The sequence below is a fragment of the Schistocerca gregaria genome, chromosome X (genome assembly GCF_023897955.1).
Source record: "Schistocerca gregaria isolate iqSchGreg1 chromosome X, iqSchGreg1.2, whole genome shotgun sequence".
NCBI lineage: Eukaryota > Metazoa > Arthropoda > Insecta > Orthoptera > Acrididae > Schistocerca > Schistocerca gregaria.
In genome coordinates, this window is record NC_064931.1 from 511,014,365 (window position 1) to 511,027,186 (window position 12,822).

Below are 12,822 nucleotides of genomic sequence, written 5' to 3' on the forward strand. Positions count from 1 at the left end.
AAGAATAATGGCCTATACATCTTTTCCTGTGAAACTACACAAAAAAACATGAAGCTTTGGAGAGTCCCTCTCATGTTGTACAATTTTATGTGGTTGTTCCGTACCCCATATTCTCACGTTATGAGTGTTGGCCTTTCCATTGAAATGACCCTCTTCACTAAACACTAAGTGCGGAAGAAAACTGTCATCCTCCATCTTGCCAAGAAAGATATTAAAGAACTCCACACGTTTTTGTTTGTCAGTTTAACGAAGAAGTTGCAGTAGCTGAATTTTGTATGGTTTCATGTGTAAACGTCGACTCAATACATGACAGACTGGCATAGGGGGCATGTTGAACTGTCGAGTTGCACGGCGAACGGATTTCTGCGGACTCCTTGTTGAACTATGGCGGATGCATTCGACGTCTGTGTCAGGCACTAGAGGACGGCCCGGCAATTTGCCTCAACACAAACAACCTGTTTCTCCGAATTGTTCATGCAGTTGTCCATGCTCTGTGCTGTAGGCGGATCCACACTATACCTAGTACGAAAGTCACACTGAACGGTTATTAATGGACCGCACTTTGCACAACGCTTTCTGTTGTCGCGACATCACTTTTACTAGAACTGAAGTCGGCGAACACTGCTGCCACATAGCGGGAACCATGAAAAACTCGAGAGTTTGCTCTTTCCAACAGTACGTTGTTCACGCAAATATCTCAAATAACATAATAGTTGTGATTGTTTAAAATCGGGTGGTTCTTTTTGATACACCGTGCATTTTAAATCCCATCGTAATTTAACTGTACAGTAGAGGTGCATGCTTCAGGAAAAATTGCAGTTGTTGTTTCCCCTCGCTTTCAGCTGTTCGCGGTACCAGCACAGCAAGGCCGTTTTGGATGATGTTACAACGCCAGATCAAACAGTCGTCCAGACTGTTGCCGCTAGAAGTACTGTAATGGCTGCTGCCCCTTTTCAGGATGCAGGGAGCCAACAGAACCCGGTGTTCCCAAGCGGTCACCCATCCAAGTACTAACTAACCTGATGTTGCTCAACTTCGGTGCTCTTACGAGAACAGGTGTATTCAACATGGTACGGCCGTTGGCCGGATGTGGTGCTGCAGAAAAATGCCGAAGATTAAGTGGGTAGCAGCCACTGGACAGAAATGGGGGAGAACAGAAACTTGTAGCACAACCTGTCTAGGGGATCGATTGATAGGACACATTCTGAGACATCAAAGTGCCACCAGTGTAAAAAGTGGTTCAAATGGCTCTGAGCGCTATGGGACTTAACATCTGAGGTCATCAGTCCCCCAGAACTTAGAACTACTTAAACCTACCTAACCTAAGGACATCACACACATCCATGCCCGAGGCAGGATTCGAACCTGCGACTGTAGCAGCAGCGTAGTTCCGGACTGAAGCGTGTATAACGGCTCAGTCACAAGGACGGCGGTCACGAGTGCAGTATTGCAGCAAAGTGTGGAGGGTAAAAATTGTAGAGGGAGACGAAGAGATGAATACAGTAAGCAGATGCAGAAGGATGTAAGTTGCAGTAGTTATTCGGAGATGAAGAGGCTTGCACAGGATATAGTAGCATGGAGAGCTGCATCAAACCAGTCTTCGGACTGAAGACCACAACAACAACAACGCATTTTAAATCCCACTGATATTAAAGAAACCTCGTCTTCTCCGACAGGCGACATTTTCACAAATCTGAACTTTGATACTGCTGAGGCACTAAATGTAAACTTAGGACATTTCGACGACAGTACACGAATAACGAGTCTATATTCTATGTTAACTCAGATAACTAAAAACTGTTTGGCATATAAAAGACATTACAGCACTGGATGCAAGGAACATTTCTTGTATTTACTACCAAAAGCAACACGGTAACTGGTATAGTTGGAATAAACTACCGATAAAGCATTCAGTGTTTTTTCAGTGACATTCGTATGTCATTTTGAAGCGTAATTCTTTAAAAGATCTGAAAAATTTAAACTATCTTTAGGAGAAAAGAAGCAGTGAGTATCACAGGGCATTAAACTCTCTAGCCAAACAATGGAACACCTAAATCAGCACTACAGAGTAAGTAAGTACAAACCACAGAATACATGAAACACTTTTTAAAAACATTTTGGCTTGAATTTCACTGATTTGTAGAGTATATGTGTAGGTAAGAGCAGTAGAAAAAACCATTAGGCTATCTAATCATTTAAGGAATGTTCTACAAAACTTAACCGACTATAAAGTGAACCAAGAAATCCAATAAAATAATGAATTAATGTTTTGCACAGACGTGTAGAAACCACACTCCTGGAAATTCGTCTTTTAGAGAACCACACACCAAGGGACGAATGTTGCATCACCTCCTGCAACAATTTTGTTTCCCTTTCCAAACATCGTAATTTTAAAACTCAATTGCGATGAAAATAGAACTGACCTGAAAAGCGTGTTCGGCATTTCGAGACGAAGTGATCTAAACAGCATAGAGAACATTTGAAGCAAGAGGATTTTATGTGCGGTTAAAAGAGACGCAGCCGCTTCTACGAAGGTCTGCACAAAAATCTAGAGAGGCTGTTAATAATCAAACGTCACATAATTAAAGTATACACAGGTATTTCATCACATAAAGAAACAACCAGTTTGTCTTCGCAGGAAATATGTCGTTACTGGCCACACAATATCGACGATGTAAGTATTGTTTCTATTTGTTTCTATCTATCAGCTTTGCCGCATTTCAACTTACAACCTATGGTATAAAGAGTGAAATGATGATTGATTTGGAAAGATCATCCACGAATTCTACAGGTAAGTTTAGATTTGGATGTGACCGTCGGAAGATTCTAATTCATTAAATTTACGGTCCATTCAAAGAAAATCTGAAGCATAATTCCAGAATGAAATTTTCACCCTGCAGCGGAGTGCACGCTGATATGAAATTTCCTGGCAAATTAAAGCTGTGTGCCAGACCGAGACTTGAGCCCGGGACTTCTGCTTTTTGCGGGCAAGTGCTCTACCAACTCAGCTACCCAAGCACGACTCACGCCCGTTTCTCACAACTGTACTTCCGCCGGTGCCTCGTCTCCTGCCCTCGGCAGAACACTTGCCCGCGAGAGAGAAAGGTACCGAGTTCGAGTATCGGTCCGGGACATAGTTTCAATTTGCCAGGAACTTTCAAGGCATAATTATTGGCACTTTTTAGATATAGAGCTATCTACGTGTCGTACACGGTCTGACTGCAATCCGCTGCGTTTCAGAAGAGCAGGCACAGAGTATTGTTTCCTTTCTCCGGTGCAGCGTCTAAGTGGCGAGTACAAAAGGAGCACGGGAATGAAGATAGAGTATGAAGGGAAATACCTTCTCTTGGAACTCGGAATTATTCGCGTGTCGGCCTAACGCATTTCGAAAAAATTCGCTCTTCAGTCACAATTTGGACTCTATTTGATGATTTTACAGAGTTACCCGATTTTTTGAGTATGATTCTGAGGAATAGTAATGTTACCAGTTGTGGAATCTGGTTGAGTGTTTCATGAATAAGTCACAAATTGGAACTTGTGTTAATTTTCGGCTGGTGGATGAGACTCAGGCGCGGATCGAAGGGAGAGAGAAGGGTAGGATTGGGAGAGGGGGGGGGGGAGGGGGGAGGGGGGGGAGGGGAGACATGGGGTTACCCCAAAAGAAACACAAATGCATTGTACTACCCACTATTGTAAACAGATTTTTATGATCATATTAAAGCATTTTATTTTCAATATTATTCAGATTCACTGTATTTGTGGCACATTAAATGTAGTTGTCACGGTAAGTTCTAATCAGGAAGAGGGATGGGGATGGGGATGGGGAAAGGGAAAGACAAAACAAAAAACTATCATCCCCCGTCCCTCAGAACAGAACACTATATCCTGGATTTGTAATTATTTGTGTTAGGCACAGGTGGGACTTAAATTTATTTTTGCTGTGCAATGAAGAGTCGGGACTAGTGTTTATTCTTCGTTTGCAGAACAGTGGTTCATTGGGGGCATCAGTGCTTCGTGCACTGTATGTCGATTAGACAGTCGTTCTATGGACTTTATATTTTGTTTTAAAAAAACTTGATGAACAAGGACCCTGCTGTTAGTAGCAATTCAGCCTCACAATACGCACCAGTGAACGGTGTTTAAGAAATCTGGTTAAGTAAAGTTTGTTTTGTTGCAAACAATTCGTTTCTGCTATGGTGATTCAGAGGAGCTTGTCAGTTCATTGTTGAGTTATTGTGCACTTTAAGGAAGTTGTGTACAGTTAATTTATTATCTGAACTGAAAGCGATGAATGCAACCAGTCCTGTAGATAACATAGATTAGTTGTGTGGTTGAATTCTAGTTCAGCCATATGCCAGGGGCTGTTTTATTTACACTTTTAACGTGGGTAATTATTTCTCAATTTCTCTGAGCTTGGAACAACAAAATGTGTTCAAATGTTTGTGAAATCTTATGGGACTTAACTGCTAAGGTCATCAGTCCCTAAGCTTACACACTACTTAACCTAAACTATCCTAAGGACAAACACACACACCCATGCCCGAGGGAGGACTCGAACCCACGCCAGGACCAGCCCCACAGTCCATGACTGCAGCGCCTAACACCGCTTTTTTTTTAAATCTCATTTTGTTCGTTATAGTTCGTTGCAATTGTTCGTGGCGGACGTCCCTGGACGCCCATTGAATTTCGTTATTGATCCATTAACTCAGTTTTTTTGTATCACAGAGGGCAGCTAACCCTCCGACCGAACACGCTGAGCTACCGTGCCGGAATGACCGCTCGTCTAATCCCGCGCGGCTTGGAACAACACTGACGTGCTACCAATGCAAAAAAAAACTCCATATGTTGTATTTCGCATTTTTACAGAATGATCAGTGGCACAAGCTGGCCGAAAGGGAAACATAAAAAAAAAATTACTGCTATCGGAATTTCGCGATCCAAACAGCATTTCTGGATCAACTGGTGGAGGAAGATGGGAATTTCAGCAAGATGGAGCTGTAGCACGCACCACATGTACAACCTTTACTTGTGGGGCCCGGCTGGTCAAATGTGTCTCATAATCCACACACACTGTATGGGCTACAGCAAAACACTGACAACACTTTTTAGAAAGTACAGCATTATTTTTGTATTGCCTCTGGAAATGACGGCGATTGCCAAAATAATTAAAATGTTTTTATTGTTCTCTGACACAGTCATAATTATTTTTATACAGTACCAGTTTCGGCTGTCTTTTACGGCCATCTGCAGACACGATAATACATTTTTTTAAAACTTCTACGCAACTGAGATGTCACATGTAAAATACATTTAGTACCAAATGTTGATGGTGTTAGGACAGCAACCAGCCACAAATTTACTTTCAGTTCCTTTATTCAAAGGATACCGTTAACGGTTTCGAATCGTTGTGATTCATTCTCAGACGGTTTACACGCTTTCTTTATGACATGTGGTGTGTTTTTACAGATTAATTGTCCTAAAATATAAATAATACATAATTATAAACGTGCCACACACAGATGGTTGCGTTACAGATTTTCGTTGCCTGTGACTTACGTGAAACGTCGGTTTCGAGTGTTTGTTCAAATGGTTCAAATGGCTCTGAGCACTATGGGACTCAACTGCTGTGGTCATCAGTCCCCTAGAACTTAGAACTACTTAAACCGAACTAACCTAAGGACATCACACACATCCATGCCCGAGGCAGGATTCGAAACTGCGACCGTAGCAGTCGCACGGTTCCGGACTGCGCGCCTAGAACCGCGAGACCACCGCGGCCGGCCGAATGTTTGTTTTCATAACATCTGTTACAACATTTATCATGCTTTCATGTAAACACATTCAACCACTGAGCATAAAAAGGGATAAAACACTAAAATGTGCTCAAAGTGGTGGACATGAACAGTGACACACTGGTCCACGTGTTGGACGAAAAAGTTCATGGCTGCTTCTTCCAGTGTTCTCTGCCGAAGTGAATTACGTATATGCAAACACAATATATTTCTGCCTGTTCCCTGAGTTGTTGGAATATCGCGCTAGACAATGTCTCTTGTGTATTTCGCTTCGTCAGGTGGAACATCAGCGTCCATGGAGTGTAACCAAGTGGTATGGGTAGTCAAATGATAGGCCCGTTTTGCAAGGCAGAACACCAAACGCGCAAAAGGCTCGCAGCCTCCAAAGGCCATCTTCGACGGATGCTAGAAGACGTTCCTCCGTAGACTGGGGGAAACCTGTGGTACCAATGCGAAACACCTAGACAACGTAACAAAAGGAAGCAAGTGACGACAGAAGAGGTCAAAATTAAAGTTCTTGATGCTGTTGCAGCTAACCGCACCATAGCTCCCGCGTAATCGCACGAGGAGGTTGCATGAGTGAGGCAACTGTGCTACTCACTCTCCTTCGACAAAGGCTCCACGGCTATCATGTCTCTCACCATCAAGAGCTACATGGAAACGATTATGAGAAACGTGTCAATTACTGTACTTGGGCATTAAGACACAATACTCCAGATGTATCACGTATCTTGTTTTGTGGTAAAGCCACATTTTCTAATCATGGCAATGTAAACCGCCGAAACATGCATTATTGGTCTGTTGACAATGCCTGTTGTAGTCCATAAGATAAAAAAGCATTGCGAAATGTTGTGTTGAGTGAGTCGATTGACAACTAAATAACATAATCAGCCTGTTTAAACATCCACGTCTCTATAATCCTCTTTCGTGTGTCCTTGTTACTTCCGTGTGTTTTTTGTCTTCTGATAGGTAGGAGGCGAGCGCATCCGTGGTTTGCCAGTACAGAACGGGAAACAAGTAAACATCCCTTTCTTATAACCGCGTAGGCTATGTCATACTTTCCACATTCTTCGCATTCCCTTGAGCCAAATCGTCTTCTTCTCCACTATTTGTGGACAATAGTATCGATTATTATACGAAAACTTTTCGAGGGCTGCCAGACATGAAACTCGGAACTATCGATAGCAATTCGTGGGACAAATATTTACGACAGTAATCACTGGCGAAATATGCAGGAGAAAGAGGCGGTTAATAAGGGATCCGAGAGTATTAAAAAAAAAATATTGCTGTAATACGGGAGATCACGGGAAATGCGGGAGAGTTGGTCACCCTATATGTAAAAGGAAGTTTCATGCCAGATTCTAGTGCGACCAATGCTGTTCCAGCGTTGGGATTCCTTATCAAGCAACATCAGACAGCGAATTCAAAGACGCATTGCTAGGATAGTAACAGGACAATATACCACACGTAAGTGTCACAGAAGTGATAAGCTAAGTTGCTGTAAAAGGGAATCCATTGGAAATATGCGAGTACCTTTGTGCCCTCTTCAGTGGTTATTTCTATTTCAGTCTCATTCTCCAGACATTTATGTACTGTAAGACCGCATTTTAATTATTATATAGCTTGCCATAGTTATTTTCGTGGCACTAGTAACGTGTCTCAGCTGTGATTGCTGGCCTTCGGTAGCTACGCTTCTAATGTCCGTCGTCTTGCTGTAATTTTGGGTTAGTGACTAGTCTGAAATCATGGACGAAACCCTGCATTATTGAACTTGACAATTTTTCACATTTATTGATTCACGTGTTGTTGCGATGATCAGATTGTGTAAGGTAATCGTATATTCACCAAAACTCAGCTTGTATTTCCAGTGAAATGCTTGACGGTGACTATTAATTTCCAGTTCGCTTTCTCTACATAGACCTGATGAAAACACAACATGAAGAAAAATCCATTTAGCTGTTCACAACACTATAAAGTTACCGAAATGAAAGTATTATATTTCATTATTACAATTTGATTTATAACGGCAAAAAGGCAAAATTTATGGTGTTGGATTTACAATGAGCCAAGGAGTAATCTGATTTAACTATGGGCTGGGTAACCGAAAAGTTAACAAAGGTATATGGACTGTATTGTGAACACTGTGTATGTACTCCCATGGGGATTCCCAGTCCCTGCCAAAAATGACCAAAATACGTAGTTTTCTAGATATAATAATTAGCAAACTAACATGTTCTCTTTATGAAAGTAGGTATTTTGTAATCATAAAAAATTGGGCTACAATGTTAGACAAGTACATTTGGGAGATAAGCACTAGTTAAAAATGGAACATTCTGTAAGACGAAAATTTTTATTACAAATAACTTTTGAAATATGATGTTTTTGGAAAAAGTTAAATGTTCACTGAAGAGAGGGCTGAAGGGCTTTCAGATGAAGTATACTGCTACATTTAGAATTACTCATTACCTTACTCCAAATCCTTTTTCCGCGTGTTTGTGAAGTTCCTTAAATTACGAATATTTCTTTATGTCTACTATTTCCACATAATTTAACTAGAGCATTATTGTAAGAGATGGTGAAGCTATCTCTTAAATAACTGATTCTGGCAAAATTAGGCGTGAATATGAAATTATCTTTATAAAACTTGATAAGTTACAGAAAAAAAAGTTAATGTCAGGAGTGGTAGAGGACAAGTGGATGGTATGAACTTGCTCCGTTTACACTGTCCTCATCTGTTGGAGAAACACCCACATAAAACAGGACACATGATTTTACTGAATCACACTCACAAGTTGAAACTTGCACGCATATGACGGCAGGTGTCACGTAGATAACAAAGTCAACCCACAGAATAATGAAAAGACTGTCTTACATTACCTGACTATCTGGAAAATGAGAGTGCAATAAAAATATCCACTGATGATGGCAGACTGTTGCTCAAATACTTTTGGACATAAAAATAATAGTTGTTTGCATAACATAATTATAAAGATGCAAAAGAAAGAATAACGCTTGGTAACCGAGAATGTTGAAATAAACATCCTGGTTCATGTTCACGGCAACCTAAATGAGTAGGACCTAGTTATGGTACAAACAGCACGCCCAGAACATCACATAACCACATCCGGAATGAACTACACGCTACACATTCCGCGTATTAAGCGTGTCATTGAGCCGTCGGGGCACATAACATCTTGCACCGCGTATAACAGGGCAAAATCTCAACTTTGTACAGCTACTGTCCAGTTTCTGTGTTTTTGGCCCATTGATGACGTGCAGATTTGTGTGCCGTTGTGAGCAGTGGTTGTTGGCCAGGTATCAGACTGCCATGTCCACTGCATGAAGTTCATTGCTCCATGTTCGCTCGAAAACTCCTCGCGGTGGATCTGCATCCACAATTCCTCTCGGGTATGAAACCAATTTTCATTGAGGTTCACCTTCCATCCCAGTCAGTAGGATAATTTTGCGACCACCGTTCGTACGCTGTTTTATGTGGCTGCGAGTACTACACCTTTCATTGTAGACACATTTTATAGTCTGTGTTGCTACACCAAGAAACCGGGCAACTTCATTCCCAATGTGGTCTTGGACGTAAACAAACACAATAGCTTTCTTTCTGTCATTCCGTCACGTCTCCGTGTTGACCCACTTTTACTATGCTAATTCCATACAAGCGATTGGCAGATACAAATCCTTCCCCTGTCATGATTATGGTGGAGGGTGCCATAAACCGCCTCATAAAGCAAAACTAAATACCTGTCTTCTTTTTCACGATGAATCTTCCGATTGGTTAGCAGCCCTTCATCTGTTTCTATCAGCAGTTGCAGTGGAACATTCCATTGTACTTCTTAACAACACAGGCACTGCTATTTCGTATTTATTCGCCGATACCAGGCCTTGGACTCTCAATAAATATGTCATTCATGGACGGGAGTATACGTCACGTACGAGTGCAGGTTTTGACACAAGGATGACGACATATGGAAGTTTGGGTCTGGCTGTGAATCGTGCACGGATAGCCGAAAGGTCAAGGCGACCTCTCGCGTAAAGCGGGAAATCCAGGTTAGAGTCCCGGTCTAGCACGAATTTTCATTGTCGTCATCCTTATATACAGCCGAAACTGGTTCATATTCGCAACTGCGAATACATTTCCTGTAAAGATTACATTGCATATAGCTTGTTTTATTAGTACCAGTCGCGGTCTTCCTAGGGCTACTTTACTTGCAATGTTCCTTACAGAACATTTTCAAAAAATGGTTCAAATGGCTCTGAGCACTATGGGACTTAACACCTGAGGTCATTAGTCTCCTAGAACTACTTAAACCTAACTAACCTAAGCACATCACACATCCATGCCCGAGACAGAATTCGAACGTGCGACCGTAGCGGTCGCGAGGTTCCGGGCTGAAGCGGCTTAAACCGCTCGGCCACGGTGGCCGGCGAACGTTTTCAAGGAGCTTGTTATGCAGTATTATGTGACCAGTCCACTCGTGTCTTCTTCGCTCCACTGTTCCTCTAAATGACCTTCCGTCGCCAGTTCTTTGCAGGATTTCCGGTTAGTGGCTTTATCTGTCTACTTTATCTTTAACAGCCGTCTCCAGCACGAAGCCTCAAATGCTTAAGAGATTTCGTTTCCTTTTTTTTTGCTGTTGTCCGTGTTTCAAGGCCATGAAGTACGATGTTCGAAATGCACCTCTTAAACACCATTTCCTCACTTCACATTTACATTGTTTCAACGAAACATTTTTCTTTTATTCGTGAACGTAGCTTTTAGTTGAGTAATACTTTTTTCATGTCTTCTTCTTTTCTTCTGTTTTTGTTATCTTACTTCCACAATTTTTTGTATGAACTTGTTTTATTTTATTTAATTTTTTCTAATTTTAATGTTCATTTCACCAGATTGCTTGAAGCACACAAGTATTTCTGTCGTTTTTGAGTTTATTTCCATTTCGTACTCATCCCTTAGTAACCTGTCCATAACCTCTAAGACATTTTGGAGATTTCATTCCTCTGGAGCTATCACAGCAATCCTTTGCACTCCCTTATTGCATGCTCAGTGTAGATGTTGGATGGGGATGTGTACAAATTTCATCATAGTCTAGTGCCTTTAAGAAATCTACCTTATTTTTATGTATTTCTTATCTTTATTACCGCTGTTCGCTATTAGTATTGTTCTTTAATTATCCTACTCTTTCTATACTCCAGTTTAACCATTTTTAGTCTTTCCATTTACCACATTTAAAGAGAGCTGTCATTTGCTACACCAAGTCGAAATTTTGTCCTAACCTTTCTGCATTTACATACGATCGTCCAACGACAATACCTTCCTGTAGATATCTGTATCATCAGAGAACAACCTGACGATACTGCTTACACTGTCTGACAAAATGGTTCTGTCTATTGCTGGGTTAGAGGTATTATTACGCTTCCTTGGAATTCATCCGATTTTAATTTTGTTTATGTTTAGCATTCGCAGTCCTCTATAACGATCTAAGTTCTGTTATGCAATAACATGTCTGAGAACATACACCGTACGGTCGTATGTAGGTGAGTAATCTGTAATGTGGCACAGTGTCAGAACACTGTTTGGCAATCTAGGAAGACGGAATCTACCTATCCATCTGCATCTGCTGATAGCAAGATATCGTAAATGAACAAAGAAAGCTATGATTCACCAGGAAGGATGTCTTGAATCTGTTCTGATTCTTCAGAGAAACTTTCTTCCAAGGAAATCGTAATGCTGAAACTTAGAATATGCTCAGGGATCCTGCAAGAGACAATCGCCAGCAATATTAGTCTGTAATACTGTGCATCCGACCTGTACCCCTTTCTTTGTAAACAGGAGTGACTCTGTCCTCAAAATGGTTCAAATGGCTCTGAGCACTATGGGACTTAACTGCTGAGGTCATCAGTCCCCTAGAACTTGGAACTACTTAAACCTAACTAACCTAAGGACATCATACACATCCACGCCCATGGCAGCATTCGAACCTGCGACCGTAGTGGTCGCGCGTTTCCTGATTGTAGCGCCTAGAACCGCTCGTTCACTCCGGACGGGTCTCTGTCCTCATTTCCCAGTCACACAGTTCTATCTGCCGTGCAAGAGATTCTCAGTAAATATGGGCTTGGAAAGGAGCTAATTCCGCAGTGCTTTTAGTATCACATACACAATTTGAATTCGTCACGGCCAGGTGTTTTGCTCGGTTTGCATAGTCTTCATTGTTTTCCAGCACGAGATGGCTGCAAGGTGTAGGCGTGGAAAGCGTGCTTGCCTCGGCTGGAGCCGCTTCTTTACTTTAGGGCCCAGTGGGCGCTGGCTGTCAGGCAGCGCTTTCCAGCGGAGCCGGGTCCGCCCACGCACACCCACTGGGACAGTCCCACGCGAGCTCTGTTCCACTAGTCTGCGGGGACTTTCACCAAATGGAAATCGTACTTACTCAGTTCGTCACATTCGGGTCGACCGGGTCCCGCAGCATACACAAAAGACAACCGCTGCTTGTAATAATACCAATTCCAAAAATGGCAAGTATGATTATTACCGATGACAGAAATCGAAGGCATAGAGCAAATTTTAAGAGACCTAGATAAATGGAGTAAGCTTAACCGCATCACTGATGAAATGAGCTGCTCGGGGGAACACAATGGTAAGCGCCATCGCCGTGTATTTTGCGGTAGGTGGCTAATGACACCACCCGTGGGATGCACAATGCATTAAACTGACTAGTAGTTCCAAATTCACTCAACAGATGTCAGGGAGGAGCTTAATGGTAAGCGCCACCGTCCGTCTGTTGCGGAAACATAATGGCAAATGACAGAGAGAATGGCAGCAAGTAAATACATCTCCGAGATTATGGCTACAGTGAACATGGCAGAAGACGAGGAATATACTTCCAATGATACTAATATCTTCTAGAGTGATCCAGAATACATTCCTAACGATTCAGACGACTCAGAGGTATGTTATTTTGAAAATATACTGTCTTTAGTACGTTTCACGAACATAATGGTAAGTGCATGTACATACCATTAT

The 12,822-nt window shown here is 41.9% G+C and overlaps 1 pseudogene; it reads right to left on the bottom strand.

The window, feature by feature from the left end:
- Positions 1-966: 966 nt before the first annotated feature.
- On the bottom strand, positions 967-1,084 carry LOC126299748 (5S ribosomal RNA; annotated as a pseudogene).
- Positions 1,085-12,822: the final 11,738 nt, after the last annotated feature.